At 51.3% G+C, this 18348-nt stretch overlaps 1 gene segment (V, D, J or C); it reads right to left on the bottom strand.

Annotated features, from left to right (window-relative positions):
* LOC140427433 (Ig gamma-2C chain C region-like) overlaps nt 1-18348 on the bottom strand; it is a 61953-nt gene that overhangs the window by 21875 nt on the left and 21730 nt on the right.

The following is an 18348-nucleotide window of genomic DNA, read 5'->3' as shown; positions in this document are numbered from 1 at the left end:
GACACAGAGATGAGCGACTGCGGGCTTCCGGCCTGGACACTGGCTGCGCTGGCCGGGATGGGTGGGTGGGGGGGGGGGGGGGGGGGGGGCGGAGGGCTTTGCCAGGCCCGAGGGAGGGAGGGAACAGGCCGAGTGGCTGGGGTGACCCCTCGCAGGACTGGGGCGGTGTCCAGGTATGGACTGCCTTTACCGTGGCCTGCAAGGCAGTCATCTTGCTGCACACTCCACTAACCACCCAACCTGGCCCCTGATTCTGTACAGTGATACCGGCGTATAGGTGCCACCCCCCCCCCCCCCCCCCCCCCCTCGCCACCAACCGCCGCCGGCTGTCCACTCAGGACAACACACACAGTAGCCCCTACAGGAGCCGGGGGGCATACGCCTCGCGGGGGAAGTGCCAGCTAATGGTACCTCTGGCATCAGTAATGGGTGCAAGGGCCAGAGGCTCCCATGGTGCCAGCCACGGACGGAGCCAGGGTGCGAGGGGAGGGACATGCGGTGGCGGAGCCCGCAGTGCCAACCAGTGGACCTGGTTGTGCACGGGTGTATGCACTATGCTAACATGTCGGCATTTCACCCCCTGCAGACAATCACTATTGGAATTCGACCAGCAGTGATGGCCTTCATGCTAGTCGCTGCAAGCCTGGTGGATGCCCTGCAGCCGTTCGAGATGGAACAGCTCGAGGAGGAGGCGGAAGCTGCAGCAGTGGAGCGGGCAGCAGCGGAGCGGGCAGCAGAGGGGCAGGTGGCAGCCGCCCAGGTTGGAGAGCAGACTGCCCAACAGTCAAGGAGGAGGAGCTGCAAACGAGGTGCCGCATGAGGCCTTGTGTATCCTGGCAGCGTCTATCATTTGAGGACGTGCTGGACTGGGAATGCCGTCGAAACTCCGGCTGAGCAGAGAGACAGTGCGACATATCTGCCAGATCATGGTGCATCTGGCACCACGGGGCAATGGGGGAGGACACCCGCTCCCAGTGTCCGTCAAGGTGACGGTCGCTCTGAACGTTCATGCGTCTGGGTCCTTCCAGGCTCCGAGTGGGGACCTGTCCGGGATCTCACAGGTGCGTCCGCACAATCATGTTGGGCCTATATGCCCAGGCGCCTCAATACATCCATTCCAGGATGTCCGAGCAGCGGGGTTCGCCACCATCGATGGGATGCGCTGTGTCCAGGGGGTGATCGACGGGATGCAGTTCCCCCTGCGGGCACCTGTGGATGACAGGCCAATCTACACTAGCCGAAAGGGGTTCGATTCGATGAACGTGCAGCTCGTATGTGACCATCAGATGCGCATCATACACGTCTGTTCCCGATACCCAGGCAGCGTGCATGACGCCTTCATCCTGGCACACTCAACAATTCCTGAATGTTCGAGATGCCCCCCTGCTGGCAGGTTGGCTCCTGGACGACAGGGGTTATCCACTGCGGTCGTGGCTCCTGACGCCTACCTGGAGGCCACAGACCGATGTGGAGACCCGTTACAACGACGCCCATGCAGCAACCAGGAGTGTGAGCAAGTGGTTCTTTGGCCTCCTGAAGATGCAGTTCAGGTGCCTGAACCACTCTGATCACCTCCAGGATCACCAATTTGGGGGTGGGGGGGTGGATGGGGGGCTGGTCAGGGGCATATACACTACATCCCAACCCCACACTCCCTCACTCACCCTCCCCCAGCCACCCCACACCTGCAACTCCCTCTGTGATGCATAACTGTATTACGGGCCAGGGTTTACAGAATCCCAACGTGTATCATGGAGTTCACCTGACCCACAACTTTTAATGGATTTTGGTTATGGGGAGCACAGGGGCTCACTCTACAGGTGTGATGCAACAGAGATCTAAAGTACTTTTAAAAACAAAACAATGTTTATTAAATGAATCCAGTTAATATTTTATAAGCACAGTAAACATCTTAGCAACTATCAACTCAAATACTCCCCCAAAGAATACAGTACTCAAAAGTGACCCTTAATCTTTCCTAGCAACATCCATAAGACAAATACCCTCTTTAACAAAGACATCAGGTTTAAATTCTCTACTGAGGGCAGTTATCACTGAAGTGATCTGAAGACATTCTTTTCAAGCAGAGAGAAATCAAAATTACACCTTGTTTGGCTGGATGCAGCTCCAACTCTTAAAATGAACCCAAACACACACTGTAGCTGCCAGCTCAAAATGAAAGTAAAAACAGACAGACAGCCCAGCTCCACTCATACACTGACATCACTGCAGCTATTTGATAAACACCCATTTCTTAAAGGTACATCCACTACAGCTATTTGATAAACACCCATTTCTTAAAGATACTCTCACATGACACCTGCCCCACTAGGGGGTGCGGGACCTGCGTTGGCAGTAACAACGGGCCTAGTCCATGGGCTGGAGGATGGTGACAACCCGCTTTGTAATGAGCTCTGGTGCTCCGCATCGTATGACGACATCTGACGCCTGCCCACGATAGCACCGTCCACCTGGGTGATCCTTGCATGCGAGTTGGTCAGTCCATCACATGGTCCTGTCGGATCCCTGGGGTGACGGTGGTGGAAATGGGCAAGGCCGCGGGGTGGGGGGGGGGGAGCCTGAGCCACCCACAGGGTCTACCTATTCCCCCCCCCCAACCTCTGCCCATTACCCCCACCACCAACCAGCCCAGAACAGCCCACCCCTCACACCCATCAGGCAGAGCACCGAGGCAGTTTGTAACAGTGGCAACAGGTGTTTAATGTGAACGGATTTGTACAGATTTGTGGCCTGGCCCCTATTACTAAACTGTCGTGCACCCGTGCCAACTTATCTGGTGTCTAACGGGCCCTAACGCTATGTCCAGATGGTTTCCCAGATGGTACAGCAGGAGTGGAGGTGGCCTGCTGTGACTCCTGTCCTGCGACGTGGTCACCATTGGCGGGTGTTTTCTGAGGCGACCAAGCCCGGCTGCTGCTCAGGTGGTGTAGTGCCACTCCATTCTGCCCGCTGCTGCTCACAAGATGTGGCAGGGAGAGGAGGGGCAGGGGAAGGTCGCGGGGGGGGGGGGGGGGGGGGGGGGAGGGGGGAGGTGTTGCGGTGTTCCGGCACCTCCACATGCGGGAGTCACTGTGGCATGCATTGTCGACATCACCTCCTGCTCCTGCGCACGGTTGGACACATCCAACAGCTCCTGCAGATACTGGATGCTCGCCGTCAACCCCTCATGTAGTCCCTGGCTCTGTGACTGCATATCCACTGTGGATGGGACTGTTGTTCCCGAAGCTCGAGACCCGTCTGGACGGCAGCTTGTCTGGATCGGCCTGCCCTCCGACCGTCCGCCCCCTCGGGTTCCTACCTCCACCTGCAGTACCCGGTCAACTGTGGTGCCAACCAGGAGCCTCTTCACTAACATGCCCAACCGAGGTGAGTGTCTCTGGGATGGTGGAGGGTGTTGGAGACAGCTGCGATGGGAAATCATTGTCATCCTCCAACCCGAGCTCCGGGGACTCCTGAGTCCCGGGCGGAGGGCTGGTGTCCAAAATGCTCTCAGCTTTGCTGCTCAGCCCACGGCGGGGCCCCGGCTGTGGCGCTGGCTGGGGGTGGGGGACGCCAGATGGACCCGCCCCATCACCAGCAGGCCCTACAAGACACAAGACAAGACACATGATTTGACCATGAGCCGGGGGAGGTGGGGATGGGGGGGCGGGGGAGGGGAGGTGTAGTGTTGGCTGTGTGGGTGGTGTGGGGTGAGGGTGTTATGGGGGTGAGGGTGGTGTGGGGTGAGGGTGTTATGGAGTGAGGGTGGTGTGGGGTGAGGATGGTGGGGGTTTAGCACACGTGTCACAGGGAACCGCGGCCGAGTTCCACCTCGGCGATCTCCCGTTCCTCCTGGCGACTGACCACATCCAGGGCCCTCTGCTCGGCCACGGTGAGGGGCCGCAGGCCAGGTGGTCCCCTCCTGTCTTGAGAGTGGCCTTCTCCTTGGGGGGGGGGGAAGGAAGGAAATGACAGTGTTAGATAGTCCGACACATACAACCCAGGGGTGGGTAGCTGGTGGCCTCAGTGGCCAGGACACCCGGCCATGGCGGCCGGCATGGCTACCGGCATGTGGGGTGGGGTCGGGGTTCGGCCATCCTCCTGGTGGGAGGGGGGGGGGGGAGTAAGGCTACGGGTGTGTGGGACGCAGGTTACTGCCAGGGGCACAGTGCTTCCTACTCACCCTGGCCACTCTGAGGAGATGGCCCGTCCGAACGGTGTTGCCAACGGTGCTTACGGCCTCTGCTACCTGCGCCCAGGCACAGCCAATGACGGCAGCTGGCAGCCTCCTTCCCAGGCCAGGGTACAAGGTCATCTGCCCCTCCTGCAACGTGTCCAAGAGGGTCTCGGGCTCTGCATCCGTGAACCTTGTTGCTGCGCTCCTCGCTGTCATCGTGTTGGCTGGGATGGAGTGCGTGGTGAGTGCAGTGTATTTGTGCGGCTGCAGCTTGTCAGCCTTTGAGTGTGAATCGCGAAACCGGCAAAAGCGGCACCGTTTCTCATTAGAATCGATTGTGGTCCACGTGGCGCCGGTGCTAGCCCTTTAGCAGTAGTGGAATCGGTCCCGGTGCAGTGCCACTTGTTCTGTCGTGAGTCCACGAATTCTGCGTTGGCGTCAACACTTAGTCTCAGAAACGGAGAATCCCGCTCTGTAGCTTTTATTTTCTTTTAGAAAACAGAGAAATAGAGTCACAGGACCGCTAATTAGTTTCTGACAACAGGAAAAAAAACATTGATACATAGAAAATAGGAGCAGGAGGAGGCCCTTCAGCCCTGCCCTGCCATTCATGATCATGGCTGATCATCCAACTCAATAACATGTTCCCTCTTTCCCCTCATATCCTTTGATCCCTTCGGCCCAAGAGCTTCAACTAACTCATATATAACATTTATTAAACATGAAAAGGTTGATTACACAATACTTCTTTACTCCATGAAGTAAACGGCAAAGGGGAGTCCAAAGAGTTCATAAGAAAGACATGTATTCAGCATAACAGCAGTATTTACACAGGACACAGTTACACACCTCAGGGTCCTCACTCCTTCCTGTTATACTAATGCTGGTTAACTCACAGCCCAGTCAACACGAGGGAACAATCATCCTCCGCTGGATGAGTCCCATGCAGGGTTATAACACTCCCCCTTAGCTTCACAAATATACACAGATTTTGACTTCCGGTTGCAGCTATGCGGAGCTAGGTCAACATTCGGCGGCTCCCGCAAAAAACTGACTTTTGGGATCTTTTCAGGGCCCCCAACGGAATTCTTTTGACGTTTCCCGCTGTGGGAAGGAGAGTGCAATAGTTCCCCGACAGTGTATGGCTTGGACCAGGAGCGGGGTGACTAAAAAAGTGGTGGTGGACCCGAAGAAGGTGTGAGGGAAAAGGAACAAAATGGCGGCGGGCGGAGACCAGGCAGCGTGGAGGCAGTGGGCGCAGGAGCAACAGGAGGGTATCCAGCGCTGCCTCAGGGAGATTAAAGCGGACCTGCTAGAGCCAATGAAGGCTTCTATTGATAAGCTGCTGGAGACACAGACGGCCCAGCGGGTGGCGATCCGCGAGGCCCGACAAAAAATCTCTGACAATGAGGGCGAGATCTTAGGCCTGGCGGTAAAGGTGGAGGCGCACGAGGCGCTCCACAAGAAATGGCAGGAGCGGTTCGAGGAGATGGAGAATCGGTCGAGGCGGAAGAACTTGCGGATTCTGGGCCTCCCGGAGGGGCTGGAGGGGCCGGGCGTGGGGGCCTATGTGGCCACCATGTTAAACTCGCTGATGGGAGCGGGGTCCTTCCAGGGGCCCCTGGAGCTGGAAGGGGCCCATAGAGTGCTAGCGAGGAGGCCCAAGGCTAATGAGCCTCCGCGGGCGGTGCTGGTGCGGTTTCATCGGTTTCTGATCGGGAGTGTGTGCTCAGGTGGGCCAAGAAGGAGAGGAGCAGCAGGTGGGAGAACGCGGAGTTTCGAACATACCAGGACTGGAGTGTGGAGGTGGCGAAGAGGAGGGCCGGGTACAATCGACGAAGGCGGTGCTGCACAGGAAGGGGGTAAAGTTTGGCATGCTGCAGCCGGCGCGACTGTGGGTCACCTACAAGGACCGGCACCATTATTTTGAGTCTCCGGAGGAGGCGTGGGCCTTTGTTCAGGCCGAGAAGTTGGACACAGATTGAGGGTCGGGATGGACGTTTGGGGATTGCGGTTGATATGTTCCTTTTTGTGGGGGGGGGTCCTTTGCTCTTGTTTTTTTATCTTTTTTTTTTCTTCTTCTTTCTGGTTTGGTGAGGGTGGTTCGGGCGGGTTGGGCACTGTTTTGGTTGGGTTGGCCGAGGGTGCTCTTGGAGGGGGGTAAGCAAATGGAACATGAGTGGATGGCCGGCAGTGTGATGGGGCCCCGCGGGGGAGGGGGAGGCCCGAGTCGGGGGTGAGGGGACTGGGCCTGTAAAAGGAGCTGCGTCAAAGGTGGCGGGGCCGGGTAGGTGGTAAGCGCAGGCTTTTTCCCGCGCTGAAGACTGGAGGGGGCGGGGCCAGGGCGGGGAAGCGAGGGTTGTTTCCCGTGCTTGGGATGGAAGGGGGAGGTGGAGAGCCTGCGGATGGGGAATGGAAGAGGAGGGTGTGTCACACAATGGGAGAAGTCGAAGGAGAGGCGGGAGTGGCCGGGGTCAGCAGGAGTCAGATGACTTGCGGAAGTGCATTTGGGGGGAGTAAAGCAGCTAGGAGGGGTCCTAGCCGAGGGTGGGTGGGGGGAATCGAGTTGCTGCTGCTATGGTCAAGGGGGAGCTGGAGCGAGTGGGGGGGGGGGTCGAAAATGGGGGTCTGCCGCCGTGGGGAACGGGCCGGGCGCGGGGTGCGGGCGCGTGGCTGGCCGAGGAGGGGTTATGGCTAGTCGGCGGGGGAGGGGGGGGGCGGGTAGCCCCCCGATCCGGCTGATAACCTGGAATGTAAGGGGACTGAACGGATCGGTTAAGCGGGCCCGCGTGTTCGCGCATCTGAAGGGGCTGAAGGCGGATGTGGTCATGCTCCAGGAGACACACCAGAAGGTGGCAGACCAGGTAATACTGAGGAAAGGGTGGGTAGGTCAGGTGTTTCATTCGGGGCTAGATGCCAAAAATCAGGGGGTGGCGATCTTGGTGGGAAAGAAAGAGTCGTTCGAGGCGTCGAGCATTGTGGCAGACAATGGCGGCAGGTATGTAATGGTAAGTGGTAAGCTGCAGGGAGAGAGGGTGGTACTGGTCAATGTGTATGCCCCGAACTGGGACGATGCGGGTTTTATGCGGCGTATGTTGGGTCGGATCCCAGACTTGGAAGTGGGGGGCCTGATAATGGGGGGAGACTTTAACTCGGTGTTGGATCCGGCACTGGATCGCTCCAGGTCTAGGACGGGTAGGAAGCCGGCGGCTGCTAAGGTGCTGAGGGGGTTTACGGACCAGATGGGAGGGGTGGACCCTTGGAGATTGGCAAGGCTGGGGGCTAGGGAATTTTCATTCTTCTCACATGTCCATAAGGCTTACTCTCGGATCGACTTCTTTATTATGCGTAGGGCACTGATAGCGAGAGTAGAGGATACTGAGTACTCGGCGATAGCCATTTCGGATCATGCCCCACATTGGGTGGACTTAGAGCTGGGGGAGGAGAGGGACCAGCGCCCATTGTGGCGCTTGGAGGTGGGGCTGTTGGCGGACGAGGAGGTGAGTGAGCGGGTCCGAGGAAGCATAGAGAGATACCTGGAGACCAACGATAACGGGGAGTTCCGAGTGGGGATGGTATGGGAGGCGCTGAAGGCGGTGGTTAGGGGAGAGCTGATCTCCATTAGGGCCCACAAGGAGAGGAGGGAGCGGGGGGAGAGGGAGAGGCTGATGGGGGAGATGGTGAGGGTAGACAGGAGGTTTGTGGAGGTGCCTGAGGAAGGATTGTTGAGGAAGAGGCGCAGCCTCCAGGCCGAATTCGACCTGGTGACCACCAGGAAGGCGGAGGCGCAGTGGAGGAAGGCCCTGGGGTCGATTTATGAGTATGGGGAAAAGGCAAGCCGGATGCTGGCGCATCAGCTTCGGAAACGGGACGCAGCTAGGGAGATCGGGGGAGTTAAGGATAGGGGAGACGGTGTGGTGCGGAGTGGAGCTGGCATCAATGGGGTCTTCAGGGACTTTTATGAGGAATTGTATCGGTCCGAGCCCCCACTGGAGGAGGGAGGGATGGGCCGCTTTCTGGTCCAATTGAGGTTTTCGAAGGTGGAGGAGGGACTGGTGGCGGGATTGGGGGCCCCGATTGGGCTGGAGGAGCTGACCAAAGGGATAGGGTGCATGCAGGTGGGGAAGGCACTGGGGCCAGACGGTTTCCCGGTCGAATTCTGTAAAAAATATAAAGACCTGTTGGGCCCGTTGCTAGTTAGGACCTTTAATGAGGCAAGGGAGGGGGGGGGGGGGGGCCTTGCCCCCGACGATGTCCCGGGCACTGATCTCCTTGATCCTGAAGAGGGACAAGGATCCCCTGCAATGTGGGTCTTACAGGCCGATTTCGTTGCTAAACCTAGATGCCAAGGTGCTGGCGAAGGTCTTAGCCACGAGGATTGTGTGCCGCAGGTCATCCATGAAGACGAGACGGGGTTCGTGAAGGGGAGGTGGAGATAGTGGTGTCGATGGACGCTGAGAAAGCCTTCGATAGGGTAGAGTGGGGGTAACTGTGGGATGTGCTGAAGAGGTTTGGGTTTGGGGAGGGGTTTGTCAGGTGGGTCAGGCTGTTGTATGAGGTCCCGATGGTGAGTGTGGCCACGAACAGGAGGAGGTCTGAGTACTTTCGGTTGCACCGAGGGACGAGGCAGGGGTGTCCCCTGACCCCCTGCTCTTTGCACTGGCGATTGAACCCCTGGCTATGGCACTGAGGGAGTCGAGGAACTGGAGGGGGCTGGTGCGGGGTGGGGAGGAGCATAGGGTGTCGCTCTATGCGGACGACTTGCTGTTTTTTGTGGCGGACCCGATGGGGGGAATGTCGGAGTTAACGAGGATCCTCAGGGAATTCGGGGATTTCCCGGGGTACAAGCTCAACATGGGGAAGAGCGAGCTGTTCGTGGTTCACCCAGGGGACCAGGAGAGGGGGATTGGCGAGCTCCCACTAAAAAGGCTGGAGAGGAGCTTCAGGTATTTGGGGGTCCAGGTGACCAGGAGCAGGGGGGCCCTGCATAGGCTTAATTTCACAAGGATGGTGGAGCAAATGGAGGAGGAGTTCAAGAGGTGGGACGCGTTGCCGCTGTCCTTGGCGGGTAGGGTGCAGTCAGTCAAAATGACGGTGCTCCCAAGGTTTTGTTCCTGTTCCAGTGCCTCCCCGTGTTTATCCGGAAGGCCTTTTTTAGGTGGGTCAACAGGAGCATAATGGGGTTTGTGTGGGCGCGAGGGACTCTGAGGGTGAGAAGGGTGTTCCTGGAGCGGAGTAGAGATGGAGGGGGCTGGCATTGCCCAACCTCTGTGGGTACTACTGGGCCGCCAATGCGACGATGGTGCGCAGGTGGGTGATGGAGGGGGAGGGGGCTGCATGGAAGAGGCTGGAGACGGCATCCTGTGAGGGCACGAGTCTGGGGGCGCTGGCAACGGCGCCGGTGCCGCTCCCTCCAAGGAGGTATACCACGAGCCCGGTAGTGGCGGCTGCCCTCAAACTCTGGGGGCAGTGGAGGCGGCACAGGGGGGAAGTTGGGACCTCGGTGTGGACCCCAATACGGGGGAACCACCGGTTCGTCCCAGGGAGGACAGATGGAGGGTTTTCAGGATGGCACAGGGCAGGGATACGAAGGTTGAGAGACCTGTTTGTGGACGGGAAGTTCACGAACCTGGGTGAGTTGGAGGAGAAGTATGGGCTCCCCCCCCCGGGGAACACCTTCAGGTACTTACAGGTAAGGGCGTTTGCCAGGCGGCAGGTGGTGGAATTCCCGCGGCTGCTGCCACACACAGTACAGGACAGGGTGCTCTCGGGGGGGGGTGGGTGGGAGTGGGGAAGATCTCGGAAACTTACCAGGTGATATAGGAGGAGGAGGCGGCCTCGGTGATGGAGTTGAAAGGTAAGTGGGATGAGGAGTTGGGGGAGGAGTTCGAGGAAGGGACGTGGGCAGATGCCCTAGGGAGGGTGAACTCTTCCTCATCGTGTATGAGGCTCATACAGTTTAAGATGCTGCACAGGGCACACATGACCGGGGCAAGGATGAGCCAGTTTTTGGGGGGTGAGGACAGGTGTGTTATGCGCTCAGGGTGCCCAGCAAACCACACCCATATGTTCTGGGCATGCCCAGCGCTGGAGGAATTTTGGAAGGGCATAGCGAGGACGGTGTCGAGGGTGGTAGGATCCAGGGTCAAACCGGGCTGGGGGCTCGCAATATTTGGGGTGGCAGAGGAGCCGGGAGTGCAGGAGGCACAAGAGGCCGGTATTCTCGCCTTTGCGTCCCTGGTAGCCCGGCAGAGGATTCATTTTCAGTGGAAAGATACGAGGCCCCCAAGCTTGAAATCCTGGATCAACGATATGGCGGAGTTTATTAAGTTGGAGAGGGTGAAATTCGCCTTGAGAGGGTCAGCACAAGGGTTCTTCAGGCGGTGGCAACCGTTCTTAGACTTCCTGGCAGAACGGTAGACATTGGTCAATGGCAGCAGCAACTCGTGGGGGGGGGGGGGTTTACTTTATTTATGTTTATTTACCCTGGGGGATCTGAGGGGGTGTATATATTTGCTATGTTGGCTTTGTGTTAAGTCGGGGTGTTAATTTATTATTTATGTACAGGGGGGAGCGGGGTATGGAGGGTTGTTTTTTGACTGTTTTGTATTTAACCCTGTTGGGTTCCTTTTTCATTTTGTTATTGATATTCTGTGAAAACCTTATTAAAAATTATTTTTTAAAAAACCAAATATACACAGATTTTAAGGTTAACATGGGTTACAATGTATATCTTAATCAATAATGGTCTCAGGAACATACAGTCCCTTTAAGCACACAAGATGTCTTTGGTAAGACACACCCTCCACTCTGAACCCAAGTGAATGTCTGTGGATTTCTCCTCAAAATCCCCCCAGATGATTCTTATACCATGGGCCAACTTGTTTCACTGACCTCCGACTTCTACATGAATGTTTTCAAATTCCGTTTCCAAAATGATCCACTTTCAAATCTTTGTTTAAGCAATGCTTTCTCTTGGCTGATTCTGTCAAATTTTCACTTTGAGATTGTACACCTCCCTCTTCAGGATTTCTTTTGTCTTAAATGCTCCAGGATCTAGCCACCGATTTTCATGATTATTTCAAATAATGGCCCATAACTACCTGAATCCCCAGCATTGCGTTTAGGGAGCACCCCAATGATGCTGGGAAGTCCTCTCGGAAAGTCCCAAGTAAGGGTTTACCTGGCAATTGGTCAGAAGGGCTAACTTGCTCTGGACAATTGCCCTGGGTTGGGAACCACCCAACGGAAGCAATTTAAATCGCTAGCTTCAAATGGTTCTGCCTGTTTTACCCTTCTAACTCCAGAGTAACTATTTAAACAGCTTCACATGGGACAGCCCCTACAAATGCGACAACCCCAGGGGACCCACCACACCACCCCCACATCCGACCTGGCCTGACTCCACCCGCCTGGTGCAACCCAGTCCGACTCCACCCCTTCCGGACTAAGCCCCCTCCCATTCCTTTCCTCCCTCCCTCCCTCTCGGACCCACCCCCCTCCACCAGAGATTGCCACTCGGCGGAATTTAGGGGCCTGTGTCTCCCAAAATGTAGTAATGTCTCACAAGACTGAAAATTACTTCAGATATCCTTCTGGCATTTCACTCTTCTTCTCAGCTCTGTCTGTCTTTGCTGAACTCTCTTCCACACCCTTTAACCTCGGGCTTCTTGGAAAGGTCTCTTAATTTCTTGCTGGACTTTAGCTCTCTGCGCTTGTTTTCTTAACCACTACTCCATGGTACGGCTTTCTTCTATCACAACTGAGAGAAATCTTCCCTCTTTAACCTTCTCAACCAACTGCCTCCAGCAGCATGGTGGGAGCTGCCTTCTCGCTCACTACCCATTTCCAACTGCAATATATTCAGCTAAAACTAAGCTGAAAAATCCTTTCTACCTTACAAAGGCCCCCGGTTATTAAGTAATGGCCTTGTGCTTCTCCAAGCTTTTCATTACTTTTCACGCCGTAACCGCTCTTCAGCACAATAGAAGCACAGTTTGAATTGAAACCAAAACCCTCACACATACAAACACCATTGTCCAGCAGGAATCTAACTGTAGGTTTACCCTTCCTTACACATAAACACTAAATTAAATCCACTTAAAACTAAACCTTATTTCTAATGTTTACCAATACAAATATAAATCCCTTAAAACTACCTTTGTTTTCCCAACACAATAGGACAAGTGGATAGGATATTGGACATGGTAATGCTGTTCAATCACCCGCTTATTAAATAACTGCACCTTATCTGTATCGAGTCATGGTGGCAAACAAATGCCATCTCCATGACTGTGTCTTGAGAAACTCCTCAGTGGTTTAGTTCGGCACACTTTTGATTAGGAAGCATCATTAACAATTGTCCCACAGGGGACACCTGTGATGGGCCACCAGTTCTAAGATAATCCAACAGTTGGCAACATTTGCAGCTTTGACACTCACCTGACAGTAACATTTCCAAGACTACCAGGTGTGTTGCATTCAATTTTTAAAAATAAATTTCGAGTACCCAATTTTCTTTTCCAATTAAGGGGCAATTTAGCGTGGCCAATTTCCTTACCCTGCACATGTTTGGGTTGTGGGGGTGAAACCCACGCAGACACGGGGAGAATGTGCAAACTCCACATGGACAGTGACCCGGGGCCGGGATCGAACCCAGGTCCTCGGCGCCGTGATGTAGCAGTGCTAACCACTGCGCCACCGTGCTGGCCATAGATGTGCTGCATTCACGTAGTAACATTTGAACTGACAACACTGAAGGGCCTTTTTAAATGTGTCCGAGTCGCCAAACCTGTACCAGGTCTGCCTCTGACGCCTCACCAGTTTCTGGGTGGCCCATCCCCAACTGCAATTCCAACCTGCAACTCCTTGACTGAAAATCAGACATTTCAGGCGGCCATTTTACAGGTTGGGTTCACAAAGTCGGGAATTCTCTTGTCTCTGTATGCCCAACCTGGGACGGTGGAATTCGGGGCCAATGATTAATTGACAAGCAGTGTAAGGTGACATGAGTTGATTACCACACCCTATGCTGTGTCTGATAAATAGACAACTCATTGGAAATAATAAGCTAAGAATGCACGGTAGAATGGAGGGAGGTTGGGCTTTTCGGTTCATTCCCTTCCGATAAGGTACTCTTCCTTATTTCCATAAACTAGTTAGGAATACGAACAAGTGGGCATGGCTTCCAAGAAGAGAAATATAAAACTTTCCTCTTGATCCCAGAAGGTAAATGAGTAAAGACTCCAATACATGGATACAACATGAAAATCTTTCTTACTTCACAGAATCCCAGGATTGTGACAAAGCAGAAGGTCACTCAGCCCATTGTGACTGCACCGGCTTGCTGAATGAACAATTCATTTCGGACATTGCCCGTTCTGCTCCCCATAACCCTGCACAGTTTCACTTTCTGAGTGCATCAATTGAATCTGCCTTCTCCACACTCTGAGGCAGAGCATTCCACAGCCCAACCACTTGTGTGGAAAAGTTTTCCCTGCATGAACTTCATGTGCTGCCTGACCCTCACATTCCACAAACTTGCCTATATTCTTTTGGAGTTCTACACTGTGCTCTTCACAGTTCAAAATAATGCTATGTCACTGTCAGTCCATCAATCCCAGTGTTTGGTGCAGATTACCTACCTCTTGTCAACACTCGTCTGGCCAATCGCTATCATGGCAAATAATCTCCCAAATGTTTCCTAACTTTTTCAATTAAATCTGCTGGAAATCAATGTCATTGGAACATTATTCCATTTTGCCAAATTATAGAAGACTATCATTTTATATTTTCCCCCATATCTTTGTGACTACCCTGAATAATGACCAAACCTACAACTTTCAAGGCAATTGAGTAACTCATTAAAAAAGGCTTTGTTTTTTAACTAACTTTGTTGTTAATAAAAATGATTCCTCATTAAAAGATTTCAAACTGTAATATAGTCGATTAACAATTTGTATCCATAATTGCCCCACTGTTTATTTATCTCTGCTTCTTTACTAATTGTAGTGATCTCTGTATGTGCATGTACATAAGGGGTTAATGTGTAATCAGTAGCACCACATCACTAGAGGGACAGCAGTGGTTTAAAAAAGCAACCACATTGTGTCTCTCCCTCAGTCTCTTGGGTGCACTGTGCCCAGGGCAGTATCAGATTAGTTTAGATGGCTAGTGGAGTTACCTACAGTTACTGTAGTTAGATCTTGTCAACCTTATCACTAGTATCAAAGTTAAAGTAAAGAACTCATGCAATTATTGTTATAGTTACTCAATAAACCTTTTGTTACTACTGGATGAGTTTGAGTCTTCTTCATCAAGATTCAGAAGACCTCATCATTTACCAAGGATTGAGTAGCACATGTTACCTACCACACAGGCATGTTGGCTTTAACAGAACTAGTTCGATTAGGTTAGACAAAAAAGAGAGAAGAAAATTCTGACTGGATATTCGACTGTGGAAGACTTCGCAGGCGATGGATCCGACAACTAAACGATTCGATGGACCGCGTTCAAGTATCAATGCAGCTGAAAACTGACGGTAACTTAAGTAATAACTGGAAAATGATTATACAAAAGTTCCAAGTATATGTGGCAGCTAATAATTTAAACACGGTCTCTGAAGAAAGGAAAATAGCGATACTACTCGGAAGAGCAGGACATGAAGCTATAGAGATCTATAACTCCTTTAATTTCTTGGAAGGTGAAGACAAAACTAAATTTAAAGTGATTATCGCAAAATTTGTAAAAGTCAGGCTGGTGAGATGCTGGAAAGATTTATCTTTTGGCTTAGATGCCAGAGAAACGGGGAGCCCATCACTGATTTTATTACAGGCCTCCAGGTACCAGCACAAGGCTGTAATTATGCTAATTTCAGAGATACTATGATATTGGATCAATTAATTTACGGACTATCTGAAAAGAATTTGAGGGAAGAACTTTCACAAAAAAAGTATTTAACATTAGAAATCGCTATACAAAAATGCCTTGCTTATGAACAAAAACAAAATCAATACTTTGAGTGTTTACAAAGACAGAATCATTATCTAGAAAACAAAATCGATAAAAAGGGCGCAAATACTCACCACGAGGCAGAGGCAGAATCTCATTCGATGCAACAGCACTTTTTGATTGTCAGCCATCTTGAACGAGAACGTTCCGGCCAGTACGTACATGCGCACTACCCTAAAAGATGCAAACCGGCGAAACAGTGTTCGGCATATGCGCAAGAAGTTGCGCATGCGCAGATGCGAAAAGAGCACACAGTAAAGGAAACTCGGATTGCACATGCGCAATTGAGCCCTGCGCATGACGTCACGAGCGGCATGATGTCAGAGGACTCGGACCACGCCCACTTAAAAAGGAAATGCACGAAAATTTAAAAAAGAAATTTAAAGCTGCAAAACCCAATTTTCTTACCTCAAAAGACAGACCAATGCCCGAACTTACAACAGCAGTTGAAAATAACTTTCACAACACCCTGGCACAAGCAGTCTGCACCACCCAAAGTGAAGAGCACGATGACAACTCTGAAACAACAAGAGATGATTTGTCTATCGAACAATACACACAATGCTACTCAGACATGGCTGAGTTATCTGGATATGCTGATCACAGGATCAGCAACACGGTTGAAAAGCTCAACACGACTCTACTCATGGTAGATGAATCCAATACCATGATGCAATGGCAGATCGTCGATACAGTGGATGACAGTAACCTGTCAAATACCCAAGAAGAAGACGACGCCACAGAGAGAGCACAGAACGACTCCATTGAGAGAGCACAGATCGACGCCTCAGCGAGAACACTGCATGACTCCACAGAGAGAGCGATGAAAGACTCCACAGAGAGAGCAATGAAAGACTCCACAGAGAGAGCGACTCAAGCTTCCACAGACATCTCGGTGACAGACTCCATAATAGAAGCAAGCAAACACTCCAAAGCGAACGCCATGCATGAACAAGACTATGACGGTCTATCCATCTTATCTGAGCAACCAGCAGCAGTCTATGAAAGTCTACCAAGCTCACGTGAACAACAAAAAGACTATGAAAGTCTACCCAGCTCATTTAACCAACAAGGAGACACTGAATGTCTACCCACTCTATGTGAGAATAGTGACAATGTGATCACAATTGACATACAGGATGTGCAGGATCACAGCGAGACAGATCTTAACTCGTCTGTACAGAAGCACTCGACAATCAGAGGAGGGCTACTCATGAGTCCAGAGAGACCATGTCAATTGAAATCTTGAAGATTTTGACTCCAGAAGAGGAGCACCAAGAAACCACAGGTGATTCAAATGAACCAGAAATAACTCCAGAAGAGGAGCACCACAAAATCAATGATGATTCAAGTGAACCAGAAATGAGCTAGATGAGGAGTACCAAGGAAGCAAAGAAGAGGAATCAAATCCACCACAAATGACTGATGTCACCAACATCAATGCAACATCAGATCATTCTCACAATTCTCAAGAAGATACGCTCAATGTAGCAGATACCACAAAGGGCACTGACACCAATAACTGTGACAATGACTCAAATCATCCACACGGAACACTCATTGAGCGCAACAAGAACAATAAACACCGCAAGACGCACAGCAGAAACAAGAACAACAACAGCAACAACAAAAACAACATGCAGCACAACAAGAACAACAAAGACAACAAGAAGCATAACAGAAAGAACAAGCATAATAAGAAAAACGACAAGAACAGCGACAAAAACAACAAAAACAGAAACAACAAGCACGACAAAAACAACAAGAGCGACAACAACAAGAACGACAACAACAAGAACAACAAAAACAACAAAGACAGAAACAACAGAAACAACAATGAAACAACGACCTGTACAACATGGTACAACTCTATACAACATGAAGGACAATGCCACAGCACACTGCAAAACAATGACAAGAGTACAAACATGCCATGGCATGACAAAAGATCTCACAAATTCACATCTGCTCCAGAACAAGCAAGCACACCAGCTTTCAAGGCAGATCACACATTAGATCAATACCACTAGCACAGGAAAAAGTCCAGGTCAGACAACAAAGATGACATACAGAATCAATACCGCAAGCACAGGAAAAAGTCCAGGTCAGACAACGGTGTAACACAGAATCGCTACCACAAGCATAGAGAAAAAAGAAAGAAAGTCTAAATCAGACAACAAAGTGATTCGACCATTCGAACACCTCATGATGACTTGTTGGTCACTCAAATGCAAGAACACTGACAACGCTCACAAAGAAATGACGACATCAACATCACCACTTTGACAACAGAAGAAGAAAGCAACTCAACCAAACAAATTCATAAAGTTTGATCTCACAATTTGTTTTATTAAGGTTGGACTCATAAATATTAATTGGCTTTGTATAATCATCAATATCATCATAACTTGTACATAACATCATTTGTCTACCTGTTTCAGGCAAACGAGAAGAAAAACATAAAAGACTAAATGTATTAACATTTGACTGATTAACTCATTGATTTTACGTAATGCAGTTGCAAACTGCATCCATTATGTTTGTTCAATTTTCTTTACCACATACAGAAAATATGTAACACAAGAAAACAAAGGGGATGTAGTGATCTCTGTATGTGCATGTACATAAGGGGTTAATGTGTAATCAGTAGCACCACATGATCATTCGAGGGCCGGACCAACAGGGATATAAAAAAGCAACCACATTGTGTCTCTCCCTCTCTCTCTTGGGTGCACTGTGACCAGGGCAGTATCAGATTAGGTTAGATGGCTAGTGGAGTTACGTATAGTTACTGTAGTTAGATCTTGTTAGCCTTATCACTAGTATCAAAGTTAAAGTAAAGAACTCATGCAATTATTGTTATAGTTACTCAATAAACCTTTTGTTACTACTGGATGAGTTTGAGTCTTCTTCATCGAGATTCAGAAGAGCTCATCATTTACCAAGGATTGAGTAGCACATGTTACCTACCACACAGGTAACAAAACACTAATGTTAACAAGAGCAGAATTAAAATCCCCATTGGGACAAGAGGGGTTGTAACTGCACAGAGAGGTAAGAAGATTTCTCTTCAGCTATTCTTCCTGTCATGTACAGGAATTCAACAGACACTCAGTCGGCTCAGATATTGGAATGGTATTCCATGCTTCGGGAAGTCTTCT

This window comes from Scyliorhinus torazame, chromosome 7 (genome assembly GCF_047496885.1).
Source record: "Scyliorhinus torazame isolate Kashiwa2021f chromosome 7, sScyTor2.1, whole genome shotgun sequence".
Classification (NCBI taxonomy): Eukaryota; Metazoa; Chordata; class Chondrichthyes; order Carcharhiniformes; family Scyliorhinidae; genus Scyliorhinus; species Scyliorhinus torazame.
The sequence above is the reverse complement of the archived record's forward strand: the minus strand, read 5'-3'. Positions and strand labels throughout refer to the sequence as shown.